Here is a 15,815-nt window from a genome sequence, read left to right as displayed (position 1 = left end):
CACGCAAGAAAGATGTCAAGATAGTAAAGGTATTGTGGTCGAATCAAGAAACTGAGGAAGCGACATGGGAAGCTGAGGATGAAATGAGAAAGAAGTACCCATAATTTTTTGAGGTTAGTTACGTTACGGGGATGTAACTCGTTTCCTTTAAGAAGGGTAGAATGCGGTACAATTTCGCGCTTTTGACCTTATTTTTCAAGCATTTTTGTGCATTTTTAGTATATTTTGCACAATTTTTTACAAAGTTTAGAAAGAAAGAGATCAAGAAATGTTACAAAAAGTACAGAAATTATAAGTATTAAGAAAAGTTTTTATTAAGTGAGTGAAAAAGTACAGTTTTAAATAAGTTTTGAACAAAGTTTTATGATTTTTGTGCTCAAGTTTCAAGGACGAAACTTCTTTAAGAGGGGGTAGACTGTAATACTCCGTAGTTTTATAATATTTTTATATATATAAATTATCTATTTTAATTATTTTTATAAATTTAAATGATTTATTTCATTTTAAAAGAAATTAATTATTTAAATATTATGTAAGTGTGTATAAAATAGTATGAGTCATTAATTGAGGCAATAAAAGTGTTTTGAATTGGGTCATCCTTATTTAAATAGTTGGATCAACTTGTTGGAAAATTGAGGACACATAAGAGCCCAACAAGTTGGCCCCAAAGCAAGAAGTTAAGGGGGAGTAGGATTTAGTAATGGCAATCTGTAATTATGAGTTTTTGTTTTAAAAATAGGAGTATAAATACTTTAAAACCCCCAAGGTTTTTCACTCAAAAATCATAATTGTCATATTTCACAAAAACCCCAAAAGTTTTCTCTTATTTTCTCTTCTTTTTTTCCTCTCTTTTTCCCACGCTTCTCTCTCCATCTTCTCCTCCCCTCACTTCCGACAGCCACCGACGCCACCACCAATCTTTTATCTCCTTATACTTCTTTGGATTATACTCGGCATCACTCCCATTATCACCATCATTGCCACCATCATCATCATCTTCCTCGGGATCCATTTCTTCCTCAGGGTCTTTGTCATACTCATTCGATTCTAAGTTAATGATTACTGGAGGACTTGGAGGATTTGGATTAGGAATGACTTTGCATGAAGTATCCCCAGACTCATTATCTTGGTCCATTGGCTCACCTTGATTCTCATAAGTTTGCTCAGGTTGTGACTAAGATATGGGATCATCGTTTTCTGAAGAATAGTAAGGTGCATTTTGTTGTGAGCTGGATCACCAAAATTATGGTAAGGAAGAGGATAAGAAGCATACTGAGGGTTAAGGTAAATGAATTCTTTGTGAGCAATATAACGGTATAAATATCTCCAATTTGCTCCCCATTGACCATTAGAGTCCTTATACTTAGTATTGTTAGCTACACCATTAGGCAAATGAAAATAACGAAAGCAAATCTTAATAGCCTCATAGGGAGGATAGTTAGGCAAACAATGAACAATCATGGAAAAGACATAGTCTGGTTGGTTAAGATGACGCTCCCCAAACACATCAGATCTATAAGTACAGTAAAAGCGAATCCTGCGAATATAATCCCACACATGCTCATAGTCCTTCTTTACTAAAGTACCCGTGGTAGTGAATATACTAGGCAAATCAAACATCCTGCAAGGTATTTCGGGTTATGACTCAATAAAGAAAAATTCCTTTTCAATCGAGTATATAGTTCCCTACAAAAATTTAAGTTTGGTGTTCAATCATACAATCTATGTTATTACACATAAACATGCTTTCACTTAGATACATAATATCATACAACATGCTTGAACACCTTACATAAATAAAATATGCACATAGGAAGACATACAATTCTAACCTATATGCCCTTTCTTTCCTACCCAATCTCACCACATTGTCACGTGCTGACTACTTTGCCCTAGTCACGCACCGTGCGCCACCCGCTTACAGTCCATCGTAAGACGAGTTAGGCTTCCTCCCTAGGCACTACTCTTTGTGCCCACGTAGCAAAACCCTTTGTGCTGCTAGAATATATTTGCTAGCACATCCCCTTGGTGCTAACAAGACCCCTTGGTTGAACTAAGCACTCACCCTTAGTGCCTTAGTCCGAATTTACGACTAAGTGTTGTAGACAATTGAGCACACAAGCTATCACCCTTGCTAGTATGCCCGATAACTCACTTGGCACCCTCATGCCTTAGTTTTCCTCACATTCTCTAAGTGTTTGAAGAAAAGAGATTGAGTTGCAAGAGAACACAAGTGCTTTTGGAATGCCTTTTGTATTGCTCTCAACTTGAATGTACAAATGAGTCTTGGAGCCTATTTATAGTGCTCCATCCTACTTACAAGCTTTATCTAGATATTCCTAACCTCCTCAAATGGAGGTTTCTAGAATACAACAATCTAGAGAGTTCCCACCTCTTTAGGAACTACATACATGGAGGTTTCTACACACATCTAAGCCTAGAATGCTAAAGACTAGCCTAGAACATTCTAGAACTTTACAAGAGTTATGTACATATGTAGAATAACCTATAAGACTCTTACTATGTACTAGACATTCTTTGATTATTCTAGAGTCATCCACTCTAGAATAGTCCTCCAAAGAACCTTGTAGATAACTCCGAAACCTTCTAGAAGCATCTCGCGTTTTCCGGACTACCTGCTGCCAAAAGTCGTACTTTGGGACCTCATCTCGGAAAACCGACACCACCACGGTCTTTGTTGGCCCAAAATACGGTGGACCCCCAAATTTGGGCCCATTTGGACCTTGTTTGGGCCCCCAAATGGCCCATTATTGTGATATTGTCACTTGGGTGTTAACTAGGATTTCACTACATGGGCTAAATAAAGCTCTGTAGGGGGAAGTGCTCAGCTGAGCACCAAGGGAAATCCCCCTAGCCACGATTATTCCCTGTTGCCTAGTGACCCAAATGACGTCCATGGTTGTCAAAAGCAATTAACACATAATTACATACCTTAATTCCTTCGCATACCTGCACACATAATTTAATTTTTTTTTTTATTTAAATGGAACTTTATTTTCGAAAATAGTTGTCCGAAAATAAATAAAAAAAAATCGGACCCTTTAAATAAAAAAAAAATTTGGCCCTTAATAAAATAAATAAATAAATAAAGTGGACCAAATAAATAAATAAATAAATAAAGAAATTTTCGGCCTTTGTAAGAAAAAAAGGACCTCTTAAAAATATTTTTAAACTTGATTAAATAAGCACTTGGCCAAGCTTTAAAATATGGGTACCTAAAAAAAACATTTTTGGCTTTAGTGGTAATTAAAATCCAACCAAAGCTCCCAAATACCACTTTGTAATACCATGGAAATTTCCTTCTTTTAAAATTCTCATTTTACAATAAATAAAACCCTTTTTAGGAAATAACCAAAATATTACCGCCACTATGATAACGGCTAAGCTAATTTTCAAAGTCACATAGCAGAAGTATATAATAAAAACCAACTTTTAAAATAAAACTTGAGTTCACAACCTCAAAACAAAAGTAGAATAAAACATTCACAAGTTGGAACCGATTTAAACATGGCCCTTCTTAAAAACCAATTAAAAATAAACACAATAACGTTAGTCCATAAACAAACCAATAATTCAAAAATATCAAAACTAAGAAATATAACAAGTAATTCTCTGCACTCTTTCCCGTCATACTCTTCATGCTTCAAGTACCCGTTATTTTCTCTTTATTTCAACCCCTCTACTCACCATATAAATGGGTCATAGTAGAGTCAATCCAAAGGAAAGTCAAACACAAACACAAAAGTGCGAACCAGCAAAAGCTGAGTATATATGCACCACACTAACATGAATATCCTAGCATCAAATAAAATAATTAAAACATGCTCGACCTACAATCACAAATCAACTTACCTTTGACTCATAACTACCAATATTAATTATTAAATAATAGCATTGGATTACGCATCAAACGGGTTTCCTTCCTTTAAAAATAGCCCATTAAACATAGAGCTTCCAATTAGGGAGCTACCATAATTGGCACCTACTATGTCACACTTGTGACGAAATTCAAGCGCATTAATAATAAAGAAAGTACAGCGTCTTGTACTCCTGTAAAAGCTATGGTTAAATATAAAACCCCATAACTCCCCCCATATATTCATACTCCAGGTATATACGTTCCAAGAGTTTTGGTGCGTATCCTCTTACACTTTACGTGATTAACCAATTTAACTTGTGGTGACTCCAATCAATCATTCAATAATAAACATGACAAATATCAACACATACTTCCAATTCATTCTTGAATTAATTAGTGAGCACATACTATTAATTTTAATTCAAGTTCCTTGCCTTGTTTTGTGCACAAAAATTGCACGATTACTACCTTGGTGCATAAAATGCACTACTAAACTTCCTTGACTCGAACTCAACTTACATGAGCGAGTAAATAAATAAATTAACTTCTTGACTCAACACCAATAATAAATGGGTGAGATATAAATTCATGAATCATGCTCAATAATTCTAATTTTAGCTCTTTTAAACATACATAAGTCTTGCTTATTAAATTCATGTTTTCTTGATACTTGAAAATAAAACATACTTCTATGATTCATACATATTAAACTTGTATCATGCCTCAAATAACATATCCAAATGCTTGCATAACAATTCATGCTCAACCAACATCAATTCCAAACATATAACCAACCAAACATGTTACTAATTCATCACTTAAATCATACTTTACAATCCTAGCATGATACTACGTATACAAAAACATTCTTGTGCACATACGTACCTTGAATAGTGCCTAAACTCGGCCACACTCACTAGAAATCACCTAGCTCAAAGCTTCCTACAAATAAGAATACATAACTATAATTAATCCACTATCTCACAAATTTCAAGCAACTATAATACAATTTAAACCTTTCTAATTAACCCAATTTAATGACATAAAAGCCATAAAAAAAATTTAAGTGGGTACTTTAATGACATCAAACCCTAACCATAAACAATAAATTCCCAAATTCTAGGGTTTGTAAATTAGGATTTTTGATTAAATAAAATCTGAAAATTATAAGAATAACATAACATCAAATATCCAAAATCAATATCAAAACATAATCAAAATCATGCTTTAAATTAATAAAAACAACTAGAATTAAATTAGGAAGAGAAAAGAGTTTTTTTTTATAACAATACTGAACCAAAAACAAAAGGAGGGAAAAGGAAGGTGGTCGGCGGGTAGTCGTCAGCTGTTGCTGCTGACCGTCGGTGGTCGTCGGTGGTTGGTGGTGGCACTGGTGGTTGTCAGTCGTGAGGGGAGGAGAAGAGGGAGAGAGAGGCGTGGGAATAGGAAAGTAAAAAGAGAGGAGAAAGAAGAGAGAAAAAGGAGAGAGAAAATAGGAGGAACACTTTTGGGGTTTTTGTGAAATATGACAATTATGATTTTTAAGTGAAAAACCTAGGGATTTTAAAGTATTTGTACTTCTCTTTTTACAACAATAACTCATAATTACAAGAATGCCATTACTAAATCCTATTCGTCCTTAACTTCTTCCTTTGGAGCTAACTTGTTAGGCTCTTAAGTGTCCTCAATTTTCCAACAAGTTGATCCAACTATTTAAATAAGGATGACCCAATTCAAAACACTTCTATTGTCTCAATTAATGACTCATATTATTTTATACACACTTACATAATATTTAAATAATTAATTTCTTTTAAAATGAAATGAATCATTTTAATTTATAAAAATAAATATAATATATAATTTATATATATATAAATATTGTAAAAATACGGAGTATTACACCTAGTGTTTGTGGTTAATCGCACGTGAAAATCACGCATCAAAGGTATAATTTATGCTTTTTTATGTGTTGTGCTTGTAAATCCTGATTAAGTGCGAACGAATATGATTCGTGAAATTCCACAATATAGTACCTAATTCCCTACACTTATTCCCTTTGAGTCTTTGACTTTGCTTGATTTGATTATCGTTGATCTAGGCCATCTTGCTTATTGCCCGTTTTTCAAATGGCGGACTTGTGCTCTTTTCTTTTCATTGTCTTTTTTGTTTAAATAAGTCTTGTATAAGGCGGGCTTATGTTCATTTTATTGTAAGACAGTGAATTTTAGGGTAACTTTAATAATTTTATAGCAACTTTAATCCCTTTAAGGTTAACTTTTAATTTTTAATGAGTTTGATTGTATTTTAATGTGTAATTTCTAATGGATACATGCTATGAAGGCTAATATGATTAATGTAATATATTTTAAGTGTTTTTAAGGGTAAAATTTGTTTTAGAAAGATAGTAACTTTTGTAGTATATAACCGTAATTTTAACCCGACTTACAATAAATTAATGAAAGTCCTCTTTAATCAAGAATTTGTGATGTTTTCAAAAAATTTATCTTACATCCGATTTAGAATAATATTAGTGTACATCGAACAGTAGTAGTATAATTTTTAGTCAATTTAGGGTAACTTTTTTTCCTATTTTGAGCAACATTATTTCATTGTGTTTATATATTACTAGATGAAGGTCGTGCGATGCATGGTTTGTTTGTATTTTCTTAAAACAAATATTTTTTGTATGTGATAAAAATTATTTTTTATTCGTTGTGCGTAGTATATATTTTCATTTTATTTATTTTTAAATAAATTGTGAATTGCCTCTCATTCGTATATATTTAGATAAAATTCTTAACATCAAAAGATAATATTTTATATTTAATTAATTTGAACTCTAAGAATTCATTTGCCAATTTTGCTTATGTGGCACTTAAATTATTTAATTCTAAAAGATATTATTACAGATCTCTTATTTAATTGGCTATAATTATAATTTATAATGATACATGGCGTGTTCAGAAATCTTAATCCTATGTGGCTCTCTAAAAACTCGGGAAAAAACTCCCCTTTATATATATAGCTTTGTGCCCCGTGCGATGCCAGGGTTATTTATTGAATTTTAAAATGAAATTTTTTATCTAAAATATATATGTTATTTGAATTTTCTACTCATGAATTAATAATCACTTGACAATTATACTTGTCGTTTATGGGTATTTTATGGATTAATAATCACTTAACAATATAAAAAAAATTAGAAGTGATAATGTACAACCATAAAGAACAGTTGTCTAAAGTTGTGATCTCTTTTCATTTTCTATGAACTTCTAGGGAAAGGCTGGTTGCATGTTTAGATTTAAGAGAACGGTTATATGTAATAACAGGTCTCTTTGATTTTTTATTTCTTTTCCTTTTGTACCTCTCTATATCCGTCATTTGTATAGAAATATTTATTGAAAACAAAACTCTAAAATAACTTTTTTATCCTACTAAATCTATCCAAATTTTTATTGAAAATAAAACTCTAAAATAACTTTTTTATCTGACTAAGTCCATCCAACTTTTTTATCCTATTTTACAAAAAATATATTCAAATAAATCCTACGTGTCATATCTATAATAATATATTAAAAGGCATTTATAAAAACGTCCATGTACCACGTAGATTCTTTTAAATTACGCCACATCACTTCTCAAACATTTCATGATGCCACATCACCTACCCAACATATCTTTATGCCACATCATCACTGAATTAACCTTAATCGTTACGCCACGTCACCCAAGTAACCCACATTACTTCATATAAAAATATAAGGTTAAGGGGATTCGAACACCCAACCACTTATAACAAAGTTGGCTATTTTACCATCTTAGCCCATCATCAAGCATGTTATAAATATGAAAAATAAATGTACATAAATGTAAACTACTTGATTTAATTATTATAAAAAAAAAAATAAAAAAAAAATACACATTTAATAATATCGATTTCAGATCTCGAAATCCTTACAAAAAAAACCCCAATTGCACGATTACAAAAGTAGCAACCCGGGGCAATACCCGGGCTACTCACTAGTTAATAATTAATTGTCGCCTACGTGGCGCGACACTTGGCAAAAAGTTGGAATGCTATGTCTTGTGGCCTTACTAAAGTTTTAGCTTTATATATTAGTTACTAGTTTTGTGCCCGGGCGATGCCCAGTTGGTTGATAAAAGTTTAGGATAAACTTTTTGGATTGAATGTTAAATACGGTCATATATCCCTTTTTGATAATGCGGGATATTTAGACATACTGAACTAAAATTATATTTTATTGAACTAAAATTATTTTCACTGAATTAAAAGTATTTTTACCAAAATTAAAATTATTTTTCCTGATTAAAACTTATTTTCACTGATTCTCTGTTATTTTTGTAAATAAATTAAATATATTATAAATGGATCTTATTTTAAAGAACTTTTTAAAACGAATTTTATGATGGAAATAGTACCGAGTTAAAAGATATTTAAAAAAAGTTATGATTAATTTTGTATATATGAAATATTAAAATTATATCGATAATAAAACTCTATACAACATTTTTATCTTTAAAAATCTATCCAAACTTCGCTCACTTAGCATCATATTTGTCACAATAAAACCTATTAGTTGCCTACGTGGCGTGACACTTGGCGAAATGTCAAGTGTCGTTGTCTCGTAGCCTGGCTGCGAGACTAGCTTTATTTATTAGTGATGTGATGTGATGTGATGTGATATGATATTTTATTAAAAGGTTGTTTTTTACTAAACAAGGATTTAAAAGATGGTTTTTCACAACTACTTGTTCCCTTGTTCCTTCGAGTCTTTGACTTTGCTTGATTCGACTTTGGTTCACCTAGGCCTTCTTCCTTGTTGCCCGTTTTTCAAATGGAGAACTTGTGCTCCTTTACGGACAACAAACTACTCAAGAGTAATTTTTTTTTTTTTTTTTTTTTTTTTTTTTTTTTTTTTTTTTTGTCCCGGACATAAAATAATCAAATCTAAATATTGAGCAAATTAAAGTGAAAGCTATCTTAACTCATCTGACTTGTTTGACATCATAACTAACGTATAGATAACGAACAACGACAACCCATGAAAATTGAAGCAAGTTTCTTGCTAATCACAAGAATAGTAACCTTATAACCATTAACATCATTTCCAATTTAACACATTATTATTTGATAAATTCAAGTGTAATTTTCCACGCTTTTACGGATATTATACAGAAACATGACTTGTGTTGGAACAATTTCTGGCTAGAGAGTGTTGGTGTGTCACCTTCCGGACCACGGAAAAGGAACGAAACCCTAATAATAATGAATGTGACATAAATCAATTACCAACTTGTATTAGAGACCAATAGTGTAGCAACAAATATATGGGACCTTGACTTTAAAACTAGAGAATCAAAATTGTCCACCTTTCGAAATATTATTGAATTTGAATAAAACCTATATTGATCACGGAAAAGTTTGCGGTGTATAGCTAACTAGCCAATTTGCCATAAACTCAATAGTACATAATGAGGTGTAGTTCTTGTGATTATTTTTTACTAATAGTATATGATTGGTGGGACATTTGAATCAATAATAAAATAGATGGGTGTGTAATAGCACAAATAATGCAGTTTGGTAGTATACGTATAAACTTATTTTACGCAAAATATTTATTGATGTTTTCTCATAACCTAGCAAGTTAACCACAAGTATGAGAGCATATTTGACTATACGGTTCAATAATTAACGTGTTCATCTTAACCCTGGCCGATCGATGCCACGAGTTGTTAATCCTGGTTGATCGATGCCACGAGTTGTTAAATTAACTATAGTTGTGATTATGTATTTATGTGTGGAATTATATGATGAGTGTATGTATCATATTATGTATATTTATATTGACATAATCAAATTAACAATTGTGTTTGCTAGGTAGGGAATAAAATTAATAAAGCACGTTTTAAAAATATTAGAAACATCATTAACATATTATGAGGTATATTTTCTTATGTATCATGTTTCAAAGTACATTTTGTAGTTATGATTTGAATATTGGTGAGTCACTTCTCATGATATGAAATAAATAGTTTATACCCTTGAACTTCAGAAATATCTACTATGAACTTCAAAGTCAATTTTTATTTTATTTTTTCTTTCACAAAGTACATTGGGTTGAGTTATGATTTTAGTTTCGTGAGTCATTTTAACAAAAATATGAAATAAACAATTCATTCCTTTGAACTTCAACAAAAAATATACTACGAACTTCAATTCAAGACGATTCTTTTTCTCTGTTAACTTCCTATGCACCCCCACTACTCAACACCTTTCTATGTTCTTTGTATACAAATAATGAAGTATAAATTTCAACTTATTTTCTTCTAATTATTCCCTCCGTTACTTTTGTTCTAATTATTTTCATGTTGTGTGGTTTTGAATACATATGTTTGACTAGTTCTCTATTTAATTATGTACTAATGTGAATTATGAATTTTAGATATTTGGATATCAAACATTGAAAGGTCTATAACAAGCTAGATCTTAGATGGTCAAATTGTTTTATTTATCCCCATAAATAAAAAAAAATTAAAAAAAAGAAGGCATTTTACTTGCATTGCACTTGTTAAAAAGTGAGAGAGTCCACTTACAAGACCCAAGATGTAGATGAAGTAGAATGTACTAGCTTAGATTTTGTGAGACAGAGAGTATTGTATATCTTTCATTATATCTTTTCTTTTATTCTTCATGGAAGATTATAAGAAAAATTTACCACGTAACTTACATTGTGGAGTAGGTATGAAATTTTTATATACACCCAGATACACGGTGCACCCAACTAACCCAAGGTTAATTTTTGCTTTTATTTAATGATTAAATGAACAATAATCATCCAAATAAGAAAAAAAATAACCCTTGGATCGTGCACCGTGCACCAGCGTGTATATAAAACAATCTCTCCGAAGAACACATCCATATTTAGAGTTGCCCCAGGTATTCCATCTAGTGACTAAATGGGCTACCTCAGTGTTAGTGTTGTTTATTTTATATTATCAAATTTTTACATTTTTTCTTAATAAGTAATTTAAGATATTGATGGTCAAAAGGAGAATAACAGTGGCAATTTTGTAAATAATGACAAATTTGAGAGTGCTAGTGAGCGGTAAAATAATACTATTGGACATTCTCAATAGTACTATATATATGCTTTCTGTAGTATAAGAGACACCCTCAGTAGTACTTATAAAAAAAATTAGTCGTACTGTTAGGATTTCTAATATAGTAACAAAGGCTGTTAGATATTAGGACTTCCTCGATCAAAAATAAGTCATATACACCGTACAAAACAAAACAGATCGTATATTATATTATTAAAATTGAATTGTACTTTTGTAATTTTGTTGTTCATGCCTTCATCACTTCATGTCTTCTCCAGTACTAGTCCCTAGTCCCTAACTGGAGTTTTTTTTTTTTTCTTTAAAAGGGCACATATGTGCCTCCCCGCGTAGCAAACACAAGTCGGCAGCAAGCAAACCTTTGTACCCAGCTCTCTTTAATGTTTGCCTTATTTATTACAAAGAATTATTTTGTTTTTTATTTGGGTAATGCTATATGTAGTTCTAAGGGTTAGAAATAAGTATTTAATATATTTTCTTTTTTGGTATAAGTTTAAGAATGCATGATAAAATCACGCGCAAATATATCATTAATACTTTCTTCTTTTAGCTTCTTATACATAGCCCTTAGGGCTACATATATCATTTTTCTTTTTTTTAATAGTTTTGAATGCAAAATTTTAATTAAAGATATATATATAATCACGGATAATTAAAATGAAAAGCTATTGGGTGAGACTTGTCTCATTAATGTCTTCGTGAGACAAACACAAAATAAGGAAAGCATAACCTTTAAAATAGTAACTTAATTTGATGATATCATCCGAGTAGTTATTGATATTATAATCCAGCTAATTAATCGATCATTTCATCTAACCAATTAATCATTTTTTTTTTGACGGGAACCAATTAATCACATTACCCAACCTATACATTAAAGATATCATCAAAATAGTTACTTATATCATCTAGACAATAAGTCATATCATTCAATCAATTAATAATATCACCCAACTCAAGTTAACGATATTATATCCAAACAATCAACCATGTTATCTAACCAACTAAACATATCATCCAACTCAAAAATTAAAGATATAATCCAAATAGTTACTGATATAGTGATATCATAGACAATTAACCATGTCATCCAACCAATTAATAATATCATCCAACTTAAAAAATTTTTAATATATCATCTAAGTAGTTACTAATATCATTCCTACAATTAACTATGTCATCCAACCAATTAAACATATCATCCAGCATATAAATTAAAGATGTCATCCAAGTAATTACTGATATCATCTAGACAATTACCATATTATCCAATTAATTAATTATATCATTTAGCTTAGACACTTACAGATATCACCCAATTAAGTAGTTACTGATATCATCCAAACAATAAATCATGTCATCCCGCCAATTAATCATATCATTCAGCCTAGATACTTATAGATAATATCATCCAATTATTAGTAACTGATATCATTTAGACGATTAACCATATCATCGATCTAGACAACATATTATGTCATCAAGTTCATACAGGTATAAACAAAAATATTAAAAAATATCATCCAAGACTACTAATATCATCCTAACAATTAATCATATCACCCACGACTACTAATAATATCATCCTAACAATTAATCATATCACCCACCACTACTAATAATATCATCCAAACAATTACTCAAATTTGCCAAGATTTGCTGATTTGGGTATGATTTCATGTTCGATGATACTCCAACCAATTGTGAGGTGATAAAATTTGTTTATGATTGCATGTTTGATGAAGATTTGATTGAATTTGCCTTTAAAAAGCATGTTAAATTTGTTGTAACTGGGGTGGGGTGGGGGGGGGGGGGGGGGAAGGTTGGAGTATTAGAAAAGGGAGAAGTTATTTGGTTTCTGTTTAAGCCTGACTTATTGATTATTTATGATATCGGTCTCACCAAGCCTCATCCAATACTTTATTGTAATTTTAAATTTATTAAAACTTAACATTGTCATCATTCCACAAGCGTATGTTTTTTTCATAACAACTTACATTTCCGTTCTATTTTGTTCTATTTCATTTTTGATTTTAACTCGTATTTTAATTTTTTCCTTTGCTCCGTTTGCCTTATTATATAAGTTTATTCTTTTTACCTTAAGTATAGTTAGACTTTTTCTAATATGACACTCACCTACGTTTACATTTTCACTCTTAATTATTTTATCCTATTATATCTTCCATCAAACCTCTCACATTTTTCAATTTTTTCTTAATAAAATCATTTCTCGTATTTCAGTAATTGATTAGACGATATATTCTTGTTTCATTTTAGTTGACACGTATTGACTTTCGCCACTATTTATATAAGTAAGCTTGACTTCATTTTGTTATTTATTATTAAACAAAACATTGTCAAGTGAGATCTTATTTTGTGTCAATATTTATTTTCCATATATTAAAACTTTAAATTCATATTTTTGGTTGCACATAATTAAAGATATTATTATTTGAAAATATGCAATGATGACAAACGCACACGCCTAAATAAAATGTGTTAACTAATATAAAATGAAAGAAGTATAAGAAAAGAGCTTGAGAAGATAAGGTTGTTATAGTCGATTATGATGAATGATCTAAGTAACCATGTCCTACAATAGTCATATAGAGGATTCCATTACCTTAATTAATCATTCATTAGGTGTTAATGCACAAGTTATCAAAAGGAGTCTACTCAACTTACAACCACCACCCTCAATTTTTTCGACATTCATTAAAAAAAAAAATTATAAAATTTGGGACCATATGTTAAATCAAAACACAAACCATTGAGAATAATACAATTGGTGGAAGGTGAACGATCATACGTAACATTCAAAATTTATTTTTAATCAATTTTTTCTTGATCTTGATCATAGACGTAAGTTTCAATCACATTGAAACATTATATACAACTTAACGAAAATCTATACTGCTACTAAAATTCAATAAACATTTTGTGTCATGTCAATCATTTCATTGGCTGAAATCACACTTATAAGTGATGTCTCGACAATAATGTTCCAAGTTAAATTATTTACAAAGTAATCCCCGGTCCCTTGTATTTTGCTCCATAGTGTAATTTTATTTTATTAAGTTTTGGTTGGAAAAAAGTGATAAGAGAGAAAAGTGGTGGGGTTAATGGGGTGGTTGTGAGAGTAGAAATGTGGACCCATATGTCTAAAAATAGAATGGGGCAAAATTAAAGGGATACCCTAAAAAGAAAATTGGGGCAAAAATTAAGAGACAGATAAAGTACATAGCTTAAATGTTGAGATCAAGAACTAAATTTGAGTATTAGTCTACCACAACCCCATCAATATATTTATGAGAAAAAAAAAAAAAAATTGTGAATTCAATCTCTTTATAACAAATGATTGATTGATAATGGCTCAATTTATTTGATACACTCCTTGATTGTATCTTTCTTTACTAACTGTGCAATGGATATTTGACCGTCCATTAAACGTTAAAGTTGTACGAAGTATGTATTTAATATCGTTAACATGTTAACTACGTTTCACCATGAATTGAGATAATATATCAAGCCATTAGCCATACCCGACAAATGGTACTATTAAGTAACTACTGTAATTTGTTTAGAGATTATTAGCAAACAAAGGTACTCCGTACAAAAAAAGCAAAAAAATAAAAAAAATTCCCTTTTTGATTTTTTCAAATCCAAGTACGTTTTCTTTACAAATTGTAAAGTGAGCCCTCCAATCTGAAATTAAATGACGTTGAAGGATACCTTCATCACCCCTTCCCACCCTTGGACCAACTACCCCTCCTCTCAACTATTTCGCTAATAGTTTAATACTCATGGGGTCATGGTATATCCTTTCCGTCAAAAAAAAAAAAAAAAAAAAGTCACTCATGCATCCACACGACCACACCATCTATACGGCTATACCACAAAACCTTACATTTCTGTAAAAAACATCCCACCTATGGTATATATAGAAAGTTTACCATCACATTTTCTTTTCCTTACATATACTACATTATACATTTAATTTAAATATAATTATATTTTATTTTATTATTGGTAATAACTAATTAATATTTTTAAAGTTTATAAAATAAGATAAACAATTTGGCAGAGAAAATGAATTCAAAAAATATTTAGAAGTATATCAATATGAGTATTTATACATAGATCTTGAAAAATTATTAACAATGGATTTTTTCATAATTTTTAACATTATAATATTTTCTTAAAATGTAATTGAAAAAAATAATTAAAGCTATATGTATACTTAACGGGTCACATGGCGTGACCTACTTGGGACATGTTTCATACGGACCAATGCAAAATTATACCATATGATGGTATAACATCATATCAAATGGTATAAATTTATACCATGCATGAGTTTATGACTTAGATGTTTTTTTTACACCATTGTACTTTGTATAAAATTATACCATGATCAGTGTTGATGCTCAAGGTGACCAACTATATTATACGAAGTATATGTTAAGTTACTATACACTGGGTGTATCCAAATGTTTTTATGATTTAAATTGTGTCATATTGTTGGGAAATCTAGCTATATACCGATATGGTGATAATATATATTAGGGCATATGTTGAATTTCCTAACATCTTGAAGTTTATATTTGCAATTTCTATTTGACATATACTTTGTGAAATCTTTCATTGGAGCTTTTATACGGTATATTCTATGAGAATTAAACGTAAAATAATTATCGGCATCGCTCAAGTGTATAACTAATCAATAATTACAACTATACTAAAATTCTCCAAAATAAGATATAATAAATAATTATCGGCATCTGTATCTTCA

The sequence above is a fragment of the Chenopodium quinoa genome, unplaced genomic scaffold (assembly GCF_001683475.1).
Source record: "Chenopodium quinoa cultivar QQ74 unplaced genomic scaffold, ASM168347v1, whole genome shotgun sequence".
NCBI classification, from domain to species: Eukaryota; Viridiplantae; Streptophyta; class Magnoliopsida; order Caryophyllales; family Amaranthaceae; genus Chenopodium; species Chenopodium quinoa.
This window is presented reverse-complemented; position numbering follows the sequence as displayed.